The sequence below is a fragment of the Athene cunicularia genome (assembly GCF_003259725.1).
Source record: "Athene cunicularia isolate RWA chromosome 17 unlocalized genomic scaffold, athCun1 chr17_part1, whole genome shotgun sequence".
Classification (NCBI taxonomy): domain Eukaryota; kingdom Metazoa; phylum Chordata; class Aves; order Strigiformes; family Strigidae; genus Athene; species Athene cunicularia.
This window is the reverse complement of record NW_020799122.1, coordinates 3914693-3936892: the sequence shown is the minus strand read 5'-3', so window position 1 is coordinate 3936892 and position 22200 is coordinate 3914693. Positions and strand designations below refer to the sequence as shown.

Below are 22200 nucleotides of genomic sequence, written 5' to 3'. Positions count from 1 at the left end.
AGAGCTGGGGGCATCCCCCGGGTGTGTGCCAGGCAGCGCCCGCTCCCCGAAAGCGCGGGGCTCGGAGGGGACAGCGAGCCCCCGCCGCGGGCTGCTCCTGGCGGCAATGGCACGAGCTCAAAAGAGCCGCGGCGTTGAGTCCTTCAGCAGACGTCTCCCCGGCCCCGCTGCCAGCCCAGGAGCCCTGGCAGCGGCACTACACTGCACCTATTATTGCCTGTTCCTGCAGCGGGTTCCCAGCCAGTAAATTAGGGGCACTCGCTGAGCCGCTGACAGCAGAACAGAGCGCATTGTAAGAGCAAGGACAGCGCTGGCCCTTGAGGGATGAAATAGGAGCCTGTAATTTCTCAGGACTGTTGTGACATCTTTGCACAAGCGTGTGATTGAGTCACATTTGCTTTATCAGCAGAATCCTTGTTTGCCTGGGTGCACCCTCCCCCTCCACCCACTGCTGCCAGGCTGGGGGAGAGCCGAGCCCGGCTGCCCGTTCCCCTCCCCCTGGGTTTGCCTTTGCTTTTGCCTTTCCCTCCTCTCCAAGGGGCTCCTCACACTTTCCATATGTCACGCTCTCCCTCTTGCTCACGCTTCCTGCTTCTGCCTTCTCCACCCGCCGCCCCGGCTCCTGCCGAGGGGGGCTCGGAGCCTGCCCCGTGGAGATGCAAACCCAAAAATCATGGGGCGTGTGTGTGGGGGTCCTCTGTGGTTGCTGGGGGGGGATGGAGGAGGAGAGGTGGTGGGGGGTAAAGGAAAACACCATTTCTGCCATGTCAGTTCCCAGTCCTCCCAGACTGGCCCCAGGCACCTCTTTGCAGTGGTGCAGCCCTGACCCACCACTCAGCCTGGGGTTCTTTCTTCTCTTTGGGGGAATTGTCTTAATCTCCTGGAGCTCACCGTCACCTTCTGGTGTCCCCAAGCCTGTGTTGAGTCAGAGTGTGTTTTGGGTGAAGCTGCTCACTTGGACTCGGGGCCCTAGAGCCAGGTCCTGCCCCTGAGGTGGCCTTTGGGGACATGGGGATGTGTCACCTCTTCCCTACCCAGGGTGTGGATGGTGAACCAACCCCTCCCTACGGGGGCCAGTCCAGAGCCCTGGGGAACCCAGGTCCGAGGGTGTTTGGGGAGGGTATTTGATGGGTTGAATGAAAGTTCTCTCACGCTCTTCCTTGACATGGTAAGGTTGCGTAGGGGTTTGATAACAGGAACCACAGTCCTTGCCTGTGCCCTGCCTGCGTGTGAGCGAGCGCTGCGGGTGAACCACCGGCGGCTCGGGTCGGTGGAGGGCGCAGAGTGGTGCCTCTGGACAGGCCGGGCGCTCAGTCACCATCCTTGCTCCTAACTTGCCTTTTTCTCAGTGCGGAAAGAGGAAAGCAGAGGATAAAGAGGACCAAGGCAGGGTGGGGAAATTGCTTTCTCCTTGGAGATCCTTAGGGCTTTGAAAACGTCCGTGAGCCCGGAGCGTTGTGCTCCCACACGGACCAGAGACCCAGAAAGGACCACTTGGAACAGTTTGGTTTGATTTCAGGCTTTGCAGAGAGTTTCATGTCACTGAAAAGGAGCAGAAACAAGAATTTATTTCAATACAAAATTTGTTTTTTTTTTAAAAAAAACCTGTCAACATGGAATCTTTTGAGAATTTCCATTGTTGTTTCCCCCCAAACATGACATTAATTCATCTGTTTAAGTCCTTTTTCTGGGAACAGTCTTGGTTTCGTTGACATTTTTGGTTAACAAGGGAAAAAGCAAACCCACAAAAAAAAAAAAAAAAAAAAAAAAAGAAACTCCCCTCCCAGCTCTCCCAGTGACCAGGATACAACTGCTGCTTTGTTCCCAGCACGGTTGATGTTGTTCTGAGCTGCTCCAACAGCCTGGGATCCTCCTGGACGGGGCCAGAGGGGAAGGGGCTGTTTCCTCCTCTCTGCTCTTGCGCGAGCTCTGGGACGTGGTGGCATCCGCAGTGCAAGAGGGGTGTTTGCTGGAGGCTTTGGTTTTGGTGGGTTCGGGCGTACTTGCAGCTTTGCCATGTCAAGGGACGGGGAGGTGGATGCGGGCAGGCGATGCTTCACCTCTCCATCCCCTCCAGGGGAAACTGAGGCACGCCGACAACTGAACTACCAGACCTGTGGGTACAAAATGACACTAAGGACAGGCACCAGCTCAAAGTGCAGCCCAGGTGCCCCAGCACAGCCCCCTCCTCTCCCCATCACTGTCCCTCCGCGCCGATCCCCAGGGACATGTGCTTCCCCACGCCCGACGGCCACCACTCGGCTCCTGGCCTTGGCCACCCCTTCCTTTGGTTTTGTGTTCCACGTCTTGGCTACCGCGTCCAGCCCCACCAGCGCACCGCGGGGAGGAAGCCCTCTTCGTGCTGCTGAGAGATGCAGCCACACGCAGCCCACTCAGTGCCCGTCCGCAGTACCCAGCCGCTTCCAGAACTGCTTTTTCCTTCTTCTTTTCTTTCTTTTGTTTCTGTTGCGCTTTTTTTTTTTTTTTTCTTTTCCCAAGCAAGCCACCACAGGCTCCTTCAAACATTCCCCTGAAGATTATTCTCCCGCTTGTCTGCAACGTGTTTGCAATGCTGAAACTCCCGTTGCCCCATCCCAACCCTCTGCGCTTGCTTTCTTTTCTTGGCTCAGCTTCTGGATTGTTGGGACCAAGTCTGGGCATGCCAATTCCCATTCAATACGTTTTTCATACCTCTGATTCCACCTTTCCCCTGACAACTCGGGGCTGGATCCCAGAGGCCGTGCGGACGTGACTCACTGCCCCGTGGATGTGCTGGTGCGGTGCACGGCTGCGAGGTTTGCTGGGTACCGGTAGGTTTTGGAGCTCGATACCCACCTGCTGGCTGTCTCCAGCTGATTTACATCCTTCTGGGACAACTCGTCTTGCGCTAAACTCCAAAATTAGCTCGACAGCGAGGTGGCAGGGGCAGGCGGGTGATGCTGGCCGGGGTGCTCAGGCTCACCCGTGGGTTCCTGGGTGCAGGAGGGCAGGGATGCCGTGCCCCAGCCTGCCTGGCTGCCCTATGGAGCTATAAGCCCCCCCAGTTCAGTGCTGGGTGGACGGCCACAGTGAATAGAGTTGGCTGCATTCGCGTCATCAGACAGTGGTCAGCGTTAATTAATCTAATACTTCAGATTGCACTAATCATAGGTCTTGTCTGATAAAAAAACCCAACCAACCCTATTTGATAGGATTTGCAAAGCCTGGTCTCGTCGGTTTGATGGAAAGCTCCTGGCTGTGGCGGGTGTAGAACAAGAGTGATACAGAGCACATTTAAAAATGCCACCCTTGGTGACAGAGAATCACTGCTAAATAGCTGCTTGGCAGCAGGACAAGGCCAATAACTGTTGGTCTGGATTGTGAAGCGTGCGGTTTGGCAAAGCCCGGTTTAGCAAGGGTCGAGTGCAGATAGACACATGTTACGGACCGTCTTTGCATTTGTTTGCTGGCTTTGTTTTAAGTTGAAACTCAAGCCTCTTCCCTGTGGTTAGAGCCTCCTCCCAGCTAAGCAAGTTTTAGCAGAGAGAAGTTGCTTAAGGAAGAGAGAGGATGCTGGACGCGGTGTAAAGTGAGAGCAACCGCTGTTACCACAGACACTTCCCGACCTCTGTTAACAAAACCATCGGCCCTCTTTGGTCACTACTCTCCGTTCGGCCCCTTTTCCAGTGCAGTTATTTTCTAAGCCAACACTGCACGTTTTATTACTACTGCTTGTTATTTAAATGGTGCCAGAGGTGTACACAGCACTTTACAAACACGGGGGAAGAAAGGGTCCTTACTCAGAGGAGTTTTTATTATATTTTAGATGGTTGTAGTAGAAGTGATTAAGGCTGAGGCGGGTAGGCAGCGCTGCAGACCGGTGTCAGAGCAGTAAGGCGAAAGGCCCGGCTTTGAGTGAGGTCCTCATGCGATCTTTCATCTGGGACTAGGGATGCTGATCTTTAGCAAGGTGGGTGATAGGACTCTGCCACACCAGGTTAAGCCATTACTCACTCAGACAGAGGTTTTCTGACAACGGCGAGATCGCAGAGCTTCGAAAAGGAAAGGGAAAACCAATCAAGGACTTGTGCCACCCGGTGATGCGCTGACCCAATTGTGCACTGCTGTGTAAGGGGAGAGAAATTCCTTCCTGACCCTTGTACTCATCAGCCCATGCCCTGAAGCATGAGATTTGATTTTCATTATCTGGCTTTCCGTAATTGCAGATGTCGTGTTTGGTGCTCCCTGTACCCCACCCCTCGGAAGCAGCATCTGCTGTATTTAACTCAATGGACCTTCTCCTCTGGGAGTTCAATCCTGACTCTTTTCTGGGAAGTGCATGGAAGGAGGGAAGGAGACCTGGTCCCATCAGCCTCCCCAGCACGTTGGGGGGTTTCCCCTGGTGCATTGGGGGTTGCTGGTTGCTCAGCTGGGGAGGGCAAGTGCCCCCTGACATCGTGCTACATCCTCCCTATTACTATGGACAGGCTTTATTCCAACCTGCCCGAAATATTTGAAGTTTAGTTTGTATGTAGATATTTGCAAGGGTCACTTAGGAGTTATTTCTCCCTCTCTTTGCTGGACCCCAAGGAGCGGAGTGTGCCAAGGCCAGGCCTAAGCCCTGCTGCTGGTTTTAATTTTGATGAGAAGGCACTTGAGGATGCATGAGCAGCTCAAAGCTCGGAGGGGAACCCATGGTATGTGAGCAGGAGGTGCCACTCCTGCCCTGCTGAGGATCACCTCTCCGCGAGCATGGCTGGGGCTGCACGGGCAGCAGTTGCAGGCATGGCTTGAGCTGCCTTTGCTGCCTGCTCTGGAGTCAGGGCCCAGGGGCTTGCTTGGAGATGCAGCCATTGGGTGTTTCCTCTCCTTGGCACTGGTTTGTCTGGGGCTTTGCTGGCCCTGAGGAAGGGCAGAGCGTGCTGGCCAGGAGGGACGGTTGGGCCGGGAGGGTCTGTGTGACCCCCCGGGTGGTGGATGGGTGCATGGCTGGCTTCATTTGCCTACCCTGTGGGTCACCTCCAAAACAGGGCAGGCGACGGTTTGTTGTGGCATAAGAGTAATGGGTGGAAAGTTCATTTTTCCCTGGAGTTCTCTACTGCCAGCAGCGAGCATCACTCAGCCCCGTCTCAGCTACCAGACCATCTGCCTTTCTGCTCCAGCCATTTTGCATTGAGAAAGGAATGAGAGGGTGCTACAAAACCCCACAGAGCCCCGATCGACCTGCACTGAGCTGCTTCTGCTCCTCAGCTCCGTCCCGCCTGTTTCTCAGCTCTGTCCCGCCTGCTCCTCAGCTCTGTCCCGCCTGTTCCTCAGCTCCATCCTGCCTGCTCCTCAGCTCCATCCTTCCTGCTCCGCTGTTGAACACCCAGGGATCGTCGGTGCCCTGTGAGTGGGGAGCCAGTCGGCAGAGCCCGTCCTGAAAGAGTTAAAGGCTCTCGCCCCTTCCAGCCTGGGGAAGTGGGATTAGTCACGGCCTTCAGTAGAAGTGCTGGCCAGGTTATAAAAATGACAAATGAGCACAAATCAATAATGAAGTTAGTGTTTTCTGGGAATGCCAGACACGAACGGAAAAGTACATCAACACGGGTGGTGGGAGCGGTGATGTATAGGATGAGCTGCCCCACATGTGCATCCCTTGCACAGGCGTGTGCAAGGGGGCAGGGTCCCTGTCACCTCCCCATCGTGTTTGACTCTCCCCTGGCACCATCTCTGCCACGGGAAGCCGGGAGAGCTCCGCACACCAGCACCTCCCTGGGATTTTTGGTGCCTTTGGGAGCAGAGCGTGCACGATGGGAGCTGTCGCTGGATGCTGGTTCAGCGTGAGGTGCCGAGGACGCAGCTCTGGGGTACCGGAGATCAGGGATTGCAAATGGTGCCCTGGGGATGTCAAGTGTCTGATTAATCTTCAGGACACACGGTAGCATTTCCACAGCACCGAGGTAGCGTTGGAGGCCATGTTTCCTTTTCCAAAGGGACTTGGGCATGTCTGGAAAGGAAACGGCCTTCTAATTAGATGGCTTGAAAATCTTTACCATCGCTCGTTACAAATACATTAATCAGCCCATATTGAAAGAACTGCACTGCAAAAATGACATTGTTATTATTATTTATTGTTGAGAGATGAATGAGTTTGTTCCCTCCTTAGCCTGGGCTGTGTTCAGAAATTGACCCCACGTCCCAGTGCTGTTTCTTGGCCCCAGTGTCACCTGGTTTCTGTGCAACCATAAACCCACCTGGGATGTCTCAGGGATTTTCATCACTGTCACCAGCCTGGCGCCGTCCCAGTTCCCTCCCAGCCATGGACACCATGCAGAACCTGAAGGGGGGGTGTGAAAATGCAGATACCAACCCATCGTGGTTCTTCTTCGCCTGCAGTGGTCTGGATGATGCCAGCAGGTCATGGGAGAGCAGGAGGAACCGTTCACGCTGCATCTCAGTAGGACCAGAGATGCAGGCAGTTTTTTCACCACCATTAGTCTTGGCCAGTGTGCCATCTTTGCACCTATGGAGGCTTCAGGTGCCAACCTCGTCGTCAGAAACCTCTTTAGATGCATCAGCCACTTTCTGTCATGGCAAGTAACCCTCCAGACCTGGAGGAGAGGGAGCTTTTGGAGAGCAAGTGCCAGGGATTAATGCTGGCTGAGGGTGATGGATACCTGGGAAGAGCCTGTCAGGGAGAATCGTGTTCCTTTGAGGAAATCGATAATGTGGGATGCTTTATGCTGATAATTTTCAAGGGGTTGCCTTCATCACCACTTTTGAACTGGAAATAGTTGAGCCAGTGTGGGCAAGCTCATTTTTCCCCCTCCTCCCTTAGCTGACTTTCAGTTGACGGTGTCGGTAGGGTCTCACCACGCTCCAGGCCAGCTCTTCACGATGCTGCAGGATGGAGAATCCAGAGCACAATCCAGAATGGACCCAACACAGAAGCTCCAACTCCAAACGCCCCAAGAGCTCAGCAAACTTTAAAAACACCCACAGCAAACCAACCCCAACCCTCCACCCTGCGTTCTTGGAAGGAATGAAGAAATACTTGAGTGTGAAGGTTTCCCAGCCCCTCTTTTGCCGTTGGCTGAGGTTGCCCTTCACAGCAGAAAGGTGTGCGGTGCCCTGTTTGAGTGAGATGGACCTCAGGAGCGTGATGAGGGGTGATCCCCCTGCTCCCACAGGTAGCTGTGCCTGGGGCACGTCTCGGCGTGCTACGGCACGTCTGTGCGGCAGATTCCGGCAGAGCCGGGCTCTTGCCGTGACCGCGGCTCCACCACTGCCTGGGGCCGCACCAGTGCAAGGTGATCTTCCTGCCTTGGGTCCTTGCCAGCACCCAGAGCTCTGCCCCATGTCCCTGAGCATGCGGTGGCACAGATCCAGTCCCCACGCTAATGGGATGGCTTCAAATAGGAGTTAATCATTTGCCAGCCGAGCGCCGCTGGGGTGTATCTGAATTCCTCACTCCTGTAGACACACTGTCGTGTAGTAGATTGTTGTGCTCTCACCCAAAGCTGCTGCACCAAATGTTTTGCAACAAAAACCCCAAACCACATGAAAGTAGTTGAGTTTCATATTTCATTATAACCCCAAATTCAAGTTTGCCAAGAGTTTCAGTAGTTTTATGAACCGTTCCCATGAACCTTCAGCAAAGGCTGTAGTTTAACGTGGTTTTGATGAAAACCCAGGTGCGACTCGGTCGCTTTTGAGCAACTTCTGAGGTTTGTGCAAATGCAAAATTTGAAGGCTTTTGAGAGGAAGGAAGAAAGGAACCTAAAAGCACTTCAGAAGCTGGTGCCAGTGTTGGCAGGGAGCTCTGCGCCCATCTGGGGCCAAGCTGTAAGTCCTTGGGGCCCTGGGCCCTGGGACCCGGGCACGGCATTGCCAGGCTGGCATGTTTGTGCCCAGGCGATGCTCTCGGTGATGCTTTGAGCCCCGTTGGCAGCATCGCCACCAAACCAGCTGCGTCGATTCGGTGAGCGCTGGTGCTCTGAGTGCTGCGACGCCCGGGCCTGACCCGTGGTCCCTGTGGCAGCATCTCCCGGAGTCTGGTGCTTCTGGGGCTTTGCTTTGGAGTGGTGGTGGGTGGGCCTGAGCTTTGCTCTCGATGTTGCTTTAGGAATAACTCTGCGGAAGTCAGCGGTGTGCAGGAAAGCTCTGGAGCCAAAAACTAAAAGGCAGGTGGCACGCGGGGTGGGGATGGAGCTCCTGCTGAACCAGCCTGGCACACACTTGAGTCCTGCCTCTGGATTATGTGTATTATTATATCCACACGCGGATTGCTTTTTCGGCAGTGCCGTCTTTCCTTTCTCCAGCAATTTCCTGAAATAACGTTAGGGAAATGTGAAAATCTTGAACTTTTGAACCTCCCCGGAGGACGGCGTGCAGGGGGGTGGCGGCAGGAGGAGGGGACGCCCGCCTTCTGCCTGCCGTTTATTTTGGCTACAGGGCCCAGGGATGGGGAGGAAGGGGCTCGCCGGTCCCCCGGTTGGCTGAGGAGCAGGATCAGTGCTGCCCCTTATTAATTAATGACTTTCTCATCAGTGGGTCGTGGAGGCGAGGAAGCCAGAGGAAGTTTTCTTTTGCTCACAGATGCCGGGGAGAAGGGGAGTGCCTGGGCTGGGTGGCGAGAGCAGGGGGTGACACGCGGGCGTGATGGATGGGGCCTTGGCTTTTTGGCTGGGCTCTGGACGTGGGCAGCTCGAACCGGTGAGGAAGAGAGAAGGGAAGGGGAATATGCTGTGCCTGGAAAGTACTTTTCCCTCTGATGAACTTCAGAGGCGTATAAATCACTGCCAGGCTGCAGCTGCGAAGCATGTGACGCTGGCAAATTAATGGTCCTTCGGAAAATGCCGGCCATCGCGCTCCCCTCCTCGCCTCTTAAAGGCACAGCCGGCGGCCGGGCTGGCCCCCGGCGTGGGAATCGGGGGGTCAGGGCCAGGCTGGGGGAGCCTCGTGTGCCCACCAGCCCCTGGGATAGCTGGGGCTGCGTGTGCCCGCGGAGGGGGGCAGGCGCGAGGGGCTCCTGCAGCCCTCTCCGTCGCGGTGCAACACAATCCGTGGTACAAAGCTGTCCATGGTGTAAAGCTCTCCGTGGTGCGGTGCTCTCCGTGGTTGGCCCCTGCTCTGCTGCCCGCAGTCCTTGTGCAAACAGGACCTAGATGCTCCTGGGCGTGTTATTTTTTCCAAGGGGCCTTGGGCGCAGGGTGGGAGCTCCTGGTCTCTGCGTGGTGGTGCCACTCTCACACACCTGAGGTTTTTGCAGAGCAGTTACCGGGGGAGGATGGAGACATGGGGGAGATCCAGCACAAGCCGAAACCTTACAGTGACTGGGGTGTGGGATTTGCAGTCGAGACGGACATCACGCCAGGGGCTGACCACCCGCCTGGGTGCCAAGCGCCATAGCGAAGGACCACGGAGCATCTTTCTCACGGTGGCATCGAAAGGCCACCGCATGCCAGGGCTGGGCAATCACACTGGTGAGGCACAGCCATCCTGTGCAAACCTTACAAACTGCTGCAGCAAACTCCCCAGGGCCACCGGGGCCACCACCTGTGTCCCAGACTGCTGCCTGCCCATCACACCATCTTCCTCCTCGTCCTTGCTCTCGCTCTTAAAAGCAGCAGTGGAAGAGGAGGGGAATCCAACGCTGCAACTTCTGCCCAGTACTGCTGGTATGCAGGAGGGGGAGGGAGCTGAGCCACCGGCAGAACAGTTAAAAATTACTAAATACTTCCCTAATATAATTAGGTTTCCATGCAAGCCATTGCCTTAATTGCCAGAGGGATGTGGGGCAGTGGGGAGGGGAGCCAGCCTGGGCTCTCCCTCCGCTGCCGCTCCGGATGGTGTTTCACAACCCAGTGCTGATGCTCTGCTTGGGCTGGACCAAAGACCTCGTGGGGCAGATGTCCCCAGTGAAGCCTGAGTAAGGATTTGGCCCAGGCTGGGCAAGAAGTAAATAAAAGAGTGTTGCAAACGCGACAGGGCTTGGCATGACCCATGTTGGCCCCCTTGGATGGGTTTGCCAAGGAGATTTGCTCGGAGGCTACACTATGCTGCAGTTTAAATCGCTGTTTATTTTCTAGCTGCTGTTGGAGCAGGGAAAGTTAGCCAGGGAGGCAGGGAAAAAAAAAAAAAAAAAAACGTGGTAAAGGAGATAAGTGGGGATTTAAAGAGAAGGGAATATATAATTGAGACGAACATGTAATATGAGCACAGATCCAAACAGAGAGATCGTAATCAGAAGTGTTAGGAGAAGCTGAGGTTTATTAATGAAACATCTCATCTATTTGTCAGCTGAAGAGGAACAGCCTTTCCCGGCAGCCGGAGGTGGAGGGAGCGGACGGCGGGATTGCACTCGGCGTTCCCGCTGCTGCCGCAGGGATCGAGGCTGCTCTCCTGCCCAGGTGGATGATGCTCAGGCCTGAAAGCAAAGGCAGGGTTAGAGGAGAAAAGGAAATACGTGGGGTTTAGGAAGGTGGACGTTGTCATTTTCCTCGCTGTAATCTGCCGTAGAAGGCAGGAGCTGGCAGAGCGCTGCCAGGGTGGCTGATACCTGCCTGAGGAAGGGCTCGCTGGAGCCTTCCTCAAAGCCCCTCTCCTCCTCTTCACTCTTCTGCCCAGCTGGCTGCCTCTGGGTGCAGTCACTTGTGTCTGCCCTGGCAAGGCATGACGGATACTCGGCAGCTGGGAGTAAATGTCCCTGCAGCCTTGGGAGCAGCCGCAACTGCTGGGTTCAACGGTGCCTCTGGCCGTGGGTCTGTGCGGGGCTTTTCCACGGCTCCGACCTGCTCGTGGGGCCAAAGTGCTCCTGTCCAGCTCGTTTCTTGCCCTGGCACTCCCTACATCTTCCTCACTGCTCTCCCTGAGACCAGTTCTTGGCTGCCCTGTAGTTTTCCCCTGTGCTCCTCATCTGTCTACAGCCAGGTCACGATGCCCAGGCATGTCTGGAGCTGCTGTTGACCTTGGGCCAGAGCCGTGCTGGCTCACGGAGCCGTGGTGGTAGCTTGGACAAACCCTGCTTTGGTGACTGGAAGCTGCAGTCTGGTGCAGGCACATCTAAGCCAGCTTTGGAGGAGGTGTTGGTAGCTCTGCGGGGATGTGGAGCACACAGCACACCACGTCAGTCTCGCTGTTTTCTTCAGTAGCCGTGTGGCTGGGAATTCAGCTGGTTTGCTGTATGGCATGTGGTGTGGCTCACCTGTCCTTGGGGTGACACCGTGAGAGGTGCACACCAGAGCTTGGTGGGCAAGCCACCCTATTTCATCCTCCACCCCTGCCCCAGCATTGCTGTTGGGGCATCTTCATCGCTTGGGGTTCCTCAGGCACGAAGGTGATGCTGGCGGCACCCGAGGGGTTAACCTGGCGCTGTATGCAGCTTTGGCAGGGAAAGGCTCTGGCTGTCCGTGAAGTGAACATTTTTGTAAGGGTCTTTCCCCTTCCCAGGCCCTGGCAGTTATCTGTGGGCTGACAAAACGCCTGGAATGCGGAGACCCGCTGGACATTGACCCATCTGTGCCGAGCTCAATTAGCCGAGGCTATCTGATTGGACTTGGCGCAGCCTAATTAGCTTTGGACTTGAACCAGGAACTCAAACCCAAAGGCAGCTTGCAGCCAGACCATCCTGTGCTGCAGCCTGCCCGGGGAAGGGGGAAAGGCTTTCACAAGCCTTTTCTTGGCCTGGGAAGGGGGAGCAACCCACCAACCTTGCCAGCCCATCTTCCCGGCCACGCAGCTCCTGTCGAGGGGGCTTAAACCTTCCCTCCTACCCAGTGTGTGTTAGTGAACCCAGGCGAGTCATGTAAGACCAGTGGCAGCTTCTTTCTCTTGAAAAATGGTGCATGCTGTCTAGTTTTGAAAGTGAACTTGCTTTTATTGACGGTGACCTGGCTCTGGCAGCTCCCTTCCCTGTCTTGTCAGGCCCCTTCCTGGGTAGGCACCTAGTTCTCAGGCTCCTTCTCCTGGACCTCCAGCTGTGGTGCAAAAAGTGGGTGGTTTGTCCTTGAGGCAACTGGCTCACTCCAGAGCGTGCTCTGGTCATCGGTGGAGATGTGGAGAAGGAGCTGAGCTGGGAAGGGATGGCTGTTTTGTGATGACTCCAGGATCCTTTGCCCATCTGCATTTCCAGCTCTGTGTGCTCTGTGAGAATTAAAGCACAAAAATGCTGGTGGAAAGGGACCTCCAGGGATCTGTTGACCAACCTACCACCAAGCACGGGCTGGGGTGTGGGCATTTCCCCAAGGAGACTTAGAAAATGGTGTTCCCATGGGCTGCCCTTGCACAGCTGCCAGCAGTGAAGCTCTTGGGGGGAATGGCTCATCCCACTTGGATGCTCATGAGATGTCTCCTGACCAGATGACACCTCATGCCAGGCCTGCTGGGTCTCACCTGGGAGATGGGAAGACCCACGTGGCCTATCAGTCACCCGCTGTGGTCCAGCATCCCCTAAGGAAAACTCCTAAAACTGGTTTTCTGGAAAACCAGTTAGCGGTGTTGCCTTTTGCTGGTCATGGTGTGGCTGACTGGTGGCAGCGCAGCTTCGGGGTGTTGGGATGCCAGCTGCACGCCGGTGGCGAGCACCAGCGCCAGCCACGTTGGATCAATTAAAGCCCATTATGCCAAGTGAATGACTGTAATTATCTCAAATCTGGATTAATGCGCGCGCACAGCACCGTAATATAATCCGTCTGGCCGGTGGTTTGTAGGCCGTTGGAAGCCAGATGCAGAAGAGGATCTTGCAATACGCGGCTGTGTCCTCCCCCTCTCACCTCCTGCTGCTGTCTCAGACCCCAAGGATGGAGCTTGTCCCATCGGATGGATCCTGCACACGTAGCGTAGGACCTTTTAAAGCGACGTGGGGTGGTGGTTGCTCTCCACGATGACCACAGACGGGAGCAGAAGAGCAACTGGGAAGTGTAGAGGTGCTGTCACTCCTGCCAGTGCCTCCAGTCGATCCCCATAATTTGCAAAACCGGGGTGGATGGAGCACTTCTACTGGTGTCCCTGGGCTCTGTGTCTCTAGGACCCATCGGTGAGGGGGAAGCACATATTTTAGCCCGCAGATCTCAAAGCTGGAGGCAGGGAGAGCCGCTGGGCTGCTCCTGCTCCTAGTCTTTAGGATTTGGCTCATCCCAGATCTCCTGGAGAGAGAATACGAAGAGCTGCTGGGTCTCGTCCCCAGCTGCGGGCAGGGCAGGGCAGCAGCACGTCTGAAGGGTTAATGCCGCGGGAAGCAGCGGGGACGTTTATTTCTGAATCCCCTGGGCTTCGAGCCCCACGGGATGGCTCTTTTGGCTGCTTCTTTCCCTGCCTGATTTGGAGAGGAGTATTTTAGGCTTCCCGAGGAGAGGAGCCTGCTTAGCTCCAGGTCTGAGACCCATCTCCTTTCCATGTCCATCCCCCTGCCTGGAGCCCAGCCTGGGGACAGGACCCCGGTGCTGAGGGGCAGCGTGTGGTCCGGGTTCACCATTGGGCCCAGCACGTGCCCTCGTGTGTGGCTCATTACCACGAGGTCCTGGGGGAGCTTCGATGTGAGACAAAACTTCTCCTCTTTCTGCTAGAGCGAGCCTAATGCTTTTGAGCTCCCCTTGTGTCTCCAGGGATCCTGCTTGGTTTTTCATAGCTCAGAGCATAGCACCCCCTCAAGGGCAATTAGATCACTTCCAATTTGCCCGTAAGCCCATAAAACTGCAATTGAATGTAATTAAAAGGCCATAATGAGCTTCAGCAACCTGCGGGACCACTGCGCTTTTGCTCTCACCGTGCTCTTTTTGGAGATTGGGAAGGAGTTGGGGAGGCTGCGAAGGTCAGTGGTGTCAGGGAGGATGAGGAGCTCCCAGCAGAGCTCCCCGGTTCCCAGGACGGGACGGACAGACACAGGGAAGCACCCGGGTGCCACCAGCACCATGTGCCTGCGCTGGTGGTGCCCGTCGGGGAGGGCTGAGGGGGGTCCTGGGTGCAGCCCTCCGTCTCTGCAGAGCAGAGGAAACGTCTTCCCCTCTGTTGGCATCTTTTGCTGCTGCTTTGGCTCCACCGATGCTCTCTGGAGGCTGGAAGGGTGCCAGCGGGGACAAGTCCCCCCTCGCTGTGGCCTGGTTTGCTCCTGGTGTGCGTTTGGGGACGGTTAGTGGCAGGGGACAATTGCAGTGATGGGGGCTCAGCCCTTGTGCTTTGGCAGTGAGGTCTGGCTCCCCCAAACCATCCTTGTGGGGGTGCATGGGGGCACCTCAGAGGATGGAGAGGTGCAACCCCAAGCAAGGCTTACCTGGGGGGGCTCACGCGAGAGCTGGGGGCATCCCCCGGGTGTGTGCCAGGCAGCGCCCGCTCCCCGAAAGCGCGGGGCTCGGAGGGGACAGCGAGCCCCCGCCGCGGGCTGCTCCTGGCGGCAATGGCACGAGCTCAAAAGAGCCGCGGCGTTGAGTCCTTCAGCAGACGTCTCCCCGGCCCCGCTGCCAGCCCAGGAGCCCTGGCAGCGGCACTACACTGCACCTATTATTGCCTGTTCCTGCAGCGGGTTCCCAGCCAGTAAATTAGGGGCACTCGCTGAGCCGCTGACAGCAGAACAGAGCGCATTGTAAGAGCAAGGACAGCGCTGGCCCTTGAGGGATGAAATAGGAGCCTGTAATTTCTCAGGACTGTTGTGACATCTTTGCACAAGCGTGTGATTGAGTCACATTTGCTTTATCAGCAGAATCCTTGTTTGCCTGGGTGCACCCTCCCCCTCCACCCACTGCTGCCAGGCTGGGGGAGAGCCGAGCCCGGCTGCCCGTTCCCCTCCCCCTGGGTTTGCCTTTGCTTTTGCCTTTCCCTCCTCTCCAAGGGGCTCCTCACACTTTCCATATGTCACGCTCTCCCTCTTGCTCACGCTTCCTGCTTCTGCCTTCTCCACCCGCCGCCCCGGCTCCTGCCGAGGGGGGCTCGGAGCCTGCCCCGTGGAGATGCAAACCCAAAAATCATGGGGCGTGTGTGTGGGGGTCCTCTGTGGTTGCTGGGGGGGGATCCTCCATGGGTATGGGGTGTGGTTAGTGATGGGGTCTGCCTGGGGCAGGAAGCTGGGAGCGCTGGCGTGCCGGAGGAAGAGGCGTTCGCAAGCGTTTCCTCCGGTGACACGGTGGCTCAACGGGGAGAGCAGCTTCTGGAAAATTCCTCTTTGAGTCCTTCCCCCTCAGAGATGGGAATAGCCCCTGCAGGCTTCCGGCTCTGCCAGCGGCTCCGGGAGCGGGCTGTGTTTTTACAGAGCTCCTGAAGGCAGAAAAAAAGACAAATTGAGCCCCATTGCCGGAGCTGAACATGTTTGATCAGCCCCAGTGTGGGGTCTGTGCCTGTCTTGCGCACACATGTGTGTAGTGGGGCTGCTCCCCCCTGTCCATGCTAGCTCTGTAGCATCAGGCAGAAGCATCCCATTTTTTGGTGTGGGTCCTGCGGTGGGACAACACCAGACCTCTGGGCATCCAGGTGATGGGGTGGGTCAGGGGTGAGTGTCTCTCAGAGGGGACCCCGTGGTGCTTTAAGCCAGGCTGCCAAAAAATGGGAGCGTTGCTGAGCCTGTGGTGACCCATGGGGAGAGACCCCCAAATGCCACGCAGCACTTGCCAGCCCAAGTCCACAGCACAGACCACAGAGTCCTTCTTCTTAGCGCTGGGGAGGTCTAATATTACTTAAAAAGTTGCATCCAGAGGAGAAAATAAAATAGGAGAGGAAGAATGGGTGTTGGGGCTGCAGGAACAGAAGTGTCCAGGTCTGCCCCATGGGGTAGGGATGCTCTGCGGAGCACTGCCACGAGATTTGGGCTGGGCACCACTTTGGAGAGCCCCCATCCACCCTGTCCCATGGCCTGGGGATGGGATGCTTTCGCATTTCTCCTTCTTGTTCTGGGAGAAGAACAGAGGTTTCCCTAAGCTGCAGTAACGGGGAGTTGGGCTGGGGAAAGCAGAGGTTGGTGTGCAGGGTGCAGTGGAAAAGCTGCTCGTGGGCCCTGTGATATCCTGCCATGGCCCATCAACCCCGTGAGGTGAAATGCTGACAGGAGGCAGCAGCTGATGCCTGTTGATCGCCTGCAAGGGGCCGGGCTGGCAGCGTGCAGAGGGGTGCTGCCGGATTTCCTCCAGCCAAGGAAACCCCCTGGAAGGGGACCCCGACACTGGGCTCGAAGCCCCGAAACGTGCCTCTGCTCCTCGCTGGGTTTGGCAGCGGCTGTGCCGAGCGGTCTCGGGCAGGAGGAGGGAGCTGGGGGTGAGAAGCCGTGTAGCCGTGTGGCTTTGAGGTTTTAGTTTGGTCAGAGTGAAACCAGGCAGGAGGAGGAACCCACCGGGAGCAGAGAGCAGCTGAAACTGGAGTTTCTCACCGTCCCTGAGCGGCTTGAACCGTCGCGGCGTTGCCCGGCACTTCTCTGGGAAAGAGCCGAAACTCTCCCAAACCTCGGAGCAGGTTCCTGAGGACAAACTGCACGTGGTGATTTTTAAGTGCTTTGGGAGGGTCTGAGAGGGATGTTCTTGGGTTTGTCTTTGTATTCAAGTCCAGCGATGTAAAAAGAAAAAGCAAAAGTTACGTTTTGGTGAAGTCACAGCTACTCGGGACCAACGCACTTGATGCGGTGTGGGCCAGGGCTCCTACACCCTCTTGGCCGTAGCTGTGGCAGTGATCCTCAGAAGGGAAGGGGTGTATGAATAACCTACAGCTGCATCTTCTGACATCTCGGGGTGTCTGTTTCCAGGGATGCCTCTGCCAGGTGCCTGGTGCCCGGGTGGTTTAAGGAGACCAGTTGCCTCTCCTTGCTGGGCAAAGTGTTACAAATGCAGTTAATGTGTCTGGGCCACAAGATGATGGTTTGTTTCTTGGACCCACGGGTGATTTTTCTGGGGTAACAGCCACGCTGCACCATGCAGGTTGTCTCCCTGAGGTTGCCCAAGTTGGGCACTGTCAGGTCCGTGGCAGCAGCCAGCATTGGAAGGGAAAGAGGCAGCTCTTGCTGCGTCCTCGCTTCAGTTCTCAGCTGTGCTGGTGTAAATTGAGAGGAAACTTACTCCAGATTGTAGGCCAGGGGCTATTTAAATTCATCTGCTGTAAACATACTCTCTGTTCACTCAAGTTTTTGATCAGGGACAAAAGTGAGGACCTGACCTCTTGTGGTCACTGTATTCCCATGCCAATTTTGACATGAAAACGACGGTCAGACCCCAGGGTCCTGCCCAGATTTGCTGCCTGCCCCTTGCTCTCAGCATCCCGCTTCTTAGGTAGGTGCTGGCTGTTTGCCACCGGTGCCTCGGTTTGCTGTGCTGGGGGAGGCGAAAGGTGGGGAGGTTCCTTGGACGGAAAGCGCACGACGAGATTTCTGTACTACTTTTGAGGAATGAGAGTAAATGGACAATGATTCTCACTACCAAGTTTATTTAGGGAAACTCATCACCCGCAGAGACGCTGAAAGAAGGAACGGTGCTCTCCGCGCTCGGTGCGCTGCGTTTGCGTGCAGATTCACGTGCATTTGGATGTCAGTTTTGAACCTGGTCAACGCCAAAGTGACACTTGAGAGGAGAGGAGGAGGACATTTCCCAAAGCCTGATCTCAGCTGCTGGTCCCGATCCCCTCCGGACGTGGCCCCACGGTGCTGCAAAGCCCTAACGCAGAGGACTGGTTTAAGGAAGGGAGTGGCAACCCAAATTTAGAATTTCCTGCTGTTTAATACCAAGAATTGATCTGCTTTCTGATTAAGGAGGAAGAGGTGCTGAGAAGAGGAAAAAAAAAAAAAAAAAAAAGTCAGGGCCCGGCGCGGGGGTGCTTGTGGTGTGGTGGCTCCCTGGAGACCCCTCTGAGCCCCCTCGGATGGGCCGTGGGCTCATGTCCTGGGTCCGCAGCCCTCCTCGGCGGCAGAAAAGCGTGGGTCCAGCAGTCTGTTTGTGCCTTGAGATAGGTTGTTTTGTTTTTTTTTAACTTCCCCTCTCGCAGAAGCAGACTGCCGAGCCACCGAGCTGCTGAGTAAACTCCCTGGATGTGCGAGAAAAGGTTTTCCAGCAGAGCTAGGTCACTGTAGGTTTTTTTACTGGCAAAGCCTCTTAAGCATAAATGAAGATTATACTGGTGAAAGCTTATGCTGGTACAGTTTATTCTGGTACAAATGAGCTATGCTGGGAAAAAAAACACCTCCGCGCTGTTGTAATTGTTTCTGCTCTGGGACATTTTGTGGTTTAGAAACGTTAAAATCACAGCCCTCCTTGATAGTGCCCTATCAGCAAAAGCTGTTATTAGCTGAGGGGCTGCTGCAGGCCTACCCCGGCCAAACAGAAACACTTGAAGAGTCCCGGGCACTGGTTGATAAAATGCAACAGGAAAGTATTGCGAGGACTGGTGGCACGGTCGGATGCTCTCAGCAGCTGCAGCTCCCAGGGGGTCTGACCTGCCTGTCCGGGCTGCATCCCGGCATGGGGGTTTGCTGGACCAAGCTGGAAGTTTCTACTGTTGGACCCAAGAGTGCCAAGGGGATGGAAAACAGCAGCAAAGCTTCGTTTGGTGCTGGTCTGAGTGTCTAAAGCAGCTGGATGAGAGTGGCGACAAATGTTTTATAAAGATGTTTTCTTCCCTTATTGGAAATTAATAGTGAAGAAGTGCTGTGTATCACGAAGCCAGGAGGAGAAGAAAAAAAAAATAAAATTACAGAGCAGGTTGATTCAGCAGTCAAGATGCTAGCTGGAGTCTTGCAATAGCCAGGATCTATTCCCAGCTTTGGCTCCGATTTCCTGCATGACCTTGGTGAGGGTCACGTAAGCCTGTGCCCTACTTGTGCCGTCTGTCTGCTAGCGGGGCTGCTGCCTCGTCGGGGGCATTGCTGTCCCGTGCCTCGGTTTCCCAACCTGTGAAGCAGAGATGGTGGCATCCAAAGGAGATGTTGCAAAGCCAGGTACCTGCTAAGGGGAAAGGGCAGCGAGGGACACCCTGCCAGAAAAACAAGACCCAGGCTCTTTATCTCGAGGCCAGATCAAAACCCGCTGGCTCTAGTCTCTGCGATGGGTTTTCAGTGTTTCTCTGCCGCGGAGGAGGAGAGCTGAAAGCACGCACATGGCTCTGCACAGCCACCGCACGCCGTCGCTTCAGATGGATCATGTGGCCCTTCCCTAAATGTCTTCTTCTTTGGGAAAAATTCCCAGCCAAATTCTGTGGCTCGCGGGGTTCGTAGTTTAGAGAAAGAAAAGGAGCTTCATTGCAAATTCTTCAGCTGCTGAAGAGCTCTCGTTTCCGATCTCCCAACTGCCATGGGGCATCTTATAAGATATATAGAGGTCGTTGTGTTTAAACAAAGGACACACAGAGAAAATAGCTGCAATTTATGGGTGCGGCAAGAGGGGAAATGCTTTGAGAACTTTTTTTTTTTTTTTCTTTAATTTAGAAACAGGCACAGAGTTTATTTTGGTCAAAAGATAGTCACACACACCAGCTTTAAATGGCAAAACTACGCAAGAAAAAATGAATAGTCTCACACGGCTTGAACTGAAAATGTGTTTGGGAAAATACCTCCCCTGTTTGCTGCAGTCCAGGCAGGATCCATCAGTTTGGGGGAATATTTGTTTTTATTAAGATATTTTCTCAATTTAATCTTTTTTCCTTTTTAAATTATTTTTTTTCTAGCGCTCCTTTAGCTTTCAAGGTCCTATAGGATGCTTGTGATGAGTGAGGAGGTCAGAATTCTCACATCCAGCTCCGGATCCCCATCTCTCCACCTCGAGTCATTATTTTCCCCAAATGCATCTTCCCTCTGGGAGTGTTACCCCTCAAGTGGGGGCTGGTAGCAGCTGCACTGAGTTGCTTCAGGTGGACTTTTGATTTTCCTAAGAAAAAAAAAACCAACCCACCTTTTTCCATATTTTCTGGTTGGTTGGGGGTAAACGTTTCCCACTGCTGCAGCTCTTACAGTGGGGTTCTGGGCTGTGGAGGAGGAGGTGTTCGGGTGAGGAGTGGAAACATCCCGGTGTCCAAGGGGTTGCTTTGAACCGGGCTTTGAGTCATGATGCTCTCAAGGAGTTCGTGTTTGGTTTAGATTTCAGAGCGAAGGGTTTGGGGTGAAAACACACCCAAATGTGTCCATGCCTGCACACACTTCTCCCCGACGGGCCTGTTCAGTGCAAGGTTACTCCTCCTCTCCCCTTCTTTCCTTTTTGTTGCTGTTGCCTGAATTATTTTCTCCAGACCAGCCCTACCACACACACCCAGTTCCTCACTGGGTGCCGAGGATTGCGTCTGCGGGGACAGCAAAGTGTGTAAACAGGACGGGTGAGGGGAGCTGGCTCGGGGGCGCGGGGTGCCCGGGGAGGGGGAGCTCCTGTGGTACCCAGAGGATGGGTATTTTGGGAGAGGTGTCAGCTCTGTGAGTGCTTTGCTTCCTGATGTGCTTGAGTAGGCACGGGCTGGTCGCCAGTAACCTGCCTGTGACCTCTCCTGCCTTAAATATTCAGGATCTTTTAAAAGGAAGGACTGTACTTCGCTGCCTTCCCTTGGCCAGCAGGTCAAGTGCCTGTTTCCCCTGGCCAGGGGATCCAGAGCATCCCTGGAAGGTCTCCGTGCATCACCAAGGCTGACGGGTGTTTCTGGGGGTGCCGGCTGGGACCCCATGCCCAGACACACAACTGCTGCAGGATGAGCTCCTGCTTTTCCCCCCCTGGACCTGGGATGGTGGCAGGGGCACAGCGCAGCCACATCCCGACTCGCCGGAGCACATCCCATCACCCAGCCCCGCTCTTCCTCCCGTGTAAAGACCAAAAAGCAGAGAGCCGGGCAGCACGGTCCTGCTGTGCTAAACCCCAGGGGCAGACTAAACCCCAGGAGCAGACTAAACCCCAGGAGCAGACCTTGAAGCCTCGAGGAATTTCCTGGGGTTCCTGTTGCACCACCCGCACGTCACTGGGCCACGGGTGAAGTGGTGGCCGCCGGTTGTTTTCTATCAACATCCTGTGGGAGCCGATGCGAGGTCAGCCCCCGGGGATGCCTGGAGCACAGGGTCTGGGCGTGTGTCCCCTCTGCCTGTCCCCTCACCGGTGCAGAGGGAGCTGGCAACGTCCCAGCCCAGGAGCCTCATCCTCATTTTTGTATCCAACTCCCATTTTTGCATCCAAACCTCCTCCCCTCTTCTACCCCCCACCCCAGGGATCCCACTTTTGGATCCTGTGTGGGAATTTAAGGAATTATCTGTGCAGGGAGTTAGCCTCTCCTGTGGTGTGTGTAACCCTGCTATGCCTGCAGCAGGGAAGGTGCATCAGGGGGGTGCTGGGGGCAGCCGGGCTGTGTGTGGGGGACACGTGTCATGGGGAGCTTGGGGTGTCAGGACAGCATGGCTGGCCATGGCAATGGCTCTGCGTGGGGGAAACCCTCGGGGGTCTCTGTGCCCCTCCAGCACCCTCGCGAGGCAGGGATGGGGCTGAATCAAGGCTGGAAGGAAGGTGCCAGGGCAGGAGGTATGACCGTGTGGGGTGCAATGGTGGGACTTGGGGTGCAGCAATGGGACTCTGGGTGCTGTGGTGGTACTCTGGGTGCAATGGTGGGACTTGGGGTGCAGCAGCAGGATGCTGGGTGCCATGGTGGAATTTGGGGTGCAGTGGTGGGACTCGGTGCTGTGATGGGACTCTGGGTGGAATGGTGGGACTCTGGGTGCAGCAGTGGGCTGCTGGCTGCACGACTGCAAGAGAGGCATCACTGCTTGGCTGGGCCTTCGCTTCCTCCTGCTGAGGCGTCCCCTCTGGGATCAGTGATCTCCAGGGAAGGTTGCCGCAGCTGGGCTTGCTCTGGGTTCATCAAGCGTGTTATAACAATCCTATACTAATTGCTCCGAAATCCTGGGGAGACAGCTGACCCCATGCAGGTGACTGAAGACACTATTTCCCAGAATTTAGTTAACTTTGGGCCCTGTAGCTGAAAGCAGTGGCTCCCAGACCTGCCTGTGAACGGCCCCTGCCTGTGAACAGCCTCTCTGGGGCCATGTTTGCTGGTGTGTACCGGGGGGTCCCAGCAAGTGTTGGGGTGAGCGATGGCGATGCCGTGGGGTCCCTGCCCACGCTGCCCGTCCACCCTTGCTGCCTTCCAGCAGCTCCTCCTTGCAGCCCGCCCGGGGGCCACAAGCCAGCCCCTTCCTCGCTCGGGATTGTTTTGCAAGCAGCGTGACAGGATGAGGAGGAAATGTGCCAGGAATGGCTACATGTCTCCTCTCGGGAGAATTGGAGTCTATTTTTAACACACACACCCCCTTCTCTTATACAC

The 22200-nt window shown here is 55.6% G+C and overlaps 1 protein-coding gene across 1 annotated transcript in view; it reads left to right on the top strand.

The window, feature by feature from the left end:
- RXRA (retinoid X receptor alpha) overlaps positions 1-22200 on the top strand; it is a 66508-nt gene that overhangs the window by 4361 nt on the left and 39947 nt on the right. The gene's annotated exons all lie outside the window — the stretch shown is intronic.